The sequence below is a fragment of the Frankliniella occidentalis genome, unplaced genomic scaffold (assembly GCF_000697945.3).
Source record: "Frankliniella occidentalis isolate FOCC.00 unplaced genomic scaffold, Focc_3.1 Scaffold71, whole genome shotgun sequence".
NCBI classification, from domain to species: Eukaryota; Metazoa; Arthropoda; class Insecta; order Thysanoptera; family Thripidae; genus Frankliniella; species Frankliniella occidentalis.
The window spans coordinates 578,172-580,366 of record NW_026267201.1 but is presented as its reverse complement, the minus strand read 5'-3'; the positions used below and the strand labels follow the sequence as shown (position 1 = coordinate 580,366).

The 2,195-nt window shown below is 60.0% G+C and overlaps 1 protein-coding gene across 17 annotated transcripts in view; it reads left to right on the top strand.

Moving 5' to 3' along the window:
- LOC113217484 (basement membrane-specific heparan sulfate proteoglycan core protein) overlaps positions 1–2,195 on the top strand; it is a 142,283-nt gene that overhangs the window by 55,346 nt on the left and 84,742 nt on the right. The gene's annotated exons all lie outside the window — the stretch shown is intronic.

The following is a 2,195-nucleotide window of genomic DNA, read 5'->3' as shown; positions in this document are numbered from 1 at the left end:
CCCCCGGAGTGCCGGCATGTCCCGAACTTTTGAAATGCAGCCGTTTAAAATTCAATTGCGCGCCTGGCGGGCGGTGCGGCGGGCACGGGGGACCGCGCGGGGCCCGCCACCCATACCGTACCTCACATCACACCTCCTCCCCGAGCCGAGCCGAGCCGCGGCGAAGCCCTGCATAATCCGCTGCGGTGGCGCTCTGAATGCCAAAGCGTCGCGGCGCGTCGTCGCGCCCCAGCAGCTCGCGCATAGCTCGCGCTGCACCGCCGCAGGGCCGCGGCCGCCGCCTAGGTAGGCAGCCCAACGCGCGAGGCTGCAACGGCCGCCCGGCCCGGGGCCGCCACGCCCGCCCCGCCCTCACGGACGCCCTTTGGCGCCACTTTTCACGCCCGCCCTGTCGCTAAGTGGTCCTAATGAAGACGGGCAAGCTCCTTTCCGGATAGTGCGGTCCATCGCACCAGAGCGATGCTCTCACACGAGAGCGATGCGGCTCTCTTCGCGGGGCTCTCTCGCCACTTGCGCGCGCCAACAACTGGCCGTGACAGCCGGGCGCAGGTTCAGCCGCTCAGCTGCTCAGCAGCCCAGACCTTTGATCTCGTTCTCGTTGTTATTTATTATTCCACTCTGGTACTCGTGTATTATTATAGTTTCTAGTGCGCGTGCCCGGCGTTGCGGCGGGGGGCGGGGGAGGAGAAAGACGGGTGGCAGTTTGGGGGCCCTAATGCAAACCCAGCGCGCCCGCGCCACCCACACGACGGCGCCCGTCCTGTCAGTCACGGCGACGTCCTGGTCGAGCAGACCTTGCGGCCGTGCGAGGGACAGAAAGAGAGAGAAAAGAATCAGACAGTTGAAGGGGTAGCGACGATAATTTTCCTAGGAAAAGTATTGTTTAGAACTTTTCAAAAATAATTTCAATTGTTTGAGTTATTCCGTAAATGTTTCATTTCTTCAAATTATTCTGGGAAACACAATCAATTTTTTCGATTTTTTCTTTCAGGATTTTTTTTTTTAATCTTTCCGCAAAAAATCGGGTTTTAAAATCCCTAAGAGGGGGGTGGTGGTTGGTACGTATGTGCACGCGCGCGGGCACGGAACGGCAGGGGGGTGCATCGAGGACCTTGAAGCTGACGTCGGCGATGGAGCGCCTCACGAGGAATACCCACCCACCCAACGCCCACCCCCCGCTGCCGCCCGCTGCCGATCAACTCATTACACTAATGGGCATGCCTGAGGCGGCCCGGCCCGGGGGCCTCTGGCCCGGGGACGCCACACCGCGCACCGTCCCTCCCGCCGCCCTCCCCTTGGCCATTGATCCGTGCTGAACGAACAGTTTGGCGGTGCGGGGCGGGGCGGGCGCACATTGTCCCGCCGCCGGTGGGGTCAGTGCCGGCGCGAGGACGAGCGGTAGGGTCGGGGGGTCGGGGGTGTTGCGAATGTGGGCCGCCCCTCATCTTGCGCCGCATAGATTTGGCCCACTCTACGATGCGCGCGGAAGTGACAGTATAGTTCTCTCTTTCGATTTATTTTTGAGGGACTGCACCCAGAAGACCGAAACTTTGAATTAACGAAACTACGAACTGACGATATTTTCGTTGATTTGAAAAAAAAATTCTTTAGCTCAAACAAAATTTGTTCAATCTGACAAAACTTTCGTTCTGTAAAAGAAATTGTTACGTTGTATGAACGAAAAAGTATTCTTTGGTTTCTGGCACGAAATTTTAGTTGAATTACATAAAATTTCTTTAATTCAAAGAAACGGTTTTCTGGGTGTGGATCCGGATCGGATACAGGTGGTGGTGGTGTTGGCCCTAAATGCCCGCCTGTCCCCCGCGGCACCCGCGGACGCGCGTGTCACACCGGCCTGGGTCGTGGCCTGGTCTGGTCGGTGTGGACGTCACGACGTCACTCTGTCGCTCCGCTCGTGTCATGAGGACGGCGCCGCGGACCAGTAAAGTGGGTGGAATTAAAAACGGCTCTGGAGGCGCGGCCGCGCGCGCCGGACCTCGCGGCTCGTCCGCGACCGCCGCACTGAGGCGCGGCTTACGGCCGGGAGGGCCCACCTCCTCCCACCTCCCCCCCACACCTTCCTCGCACGGGCCGCCCGGTCCCCGATCAGCAGAGCAGAGACCCCGGAGCATCGGGCGTCGTTGGTCGTCATAAGAAAGGTGGACGCGACGGCCCCTCGATGGAGGTTGGGGGGG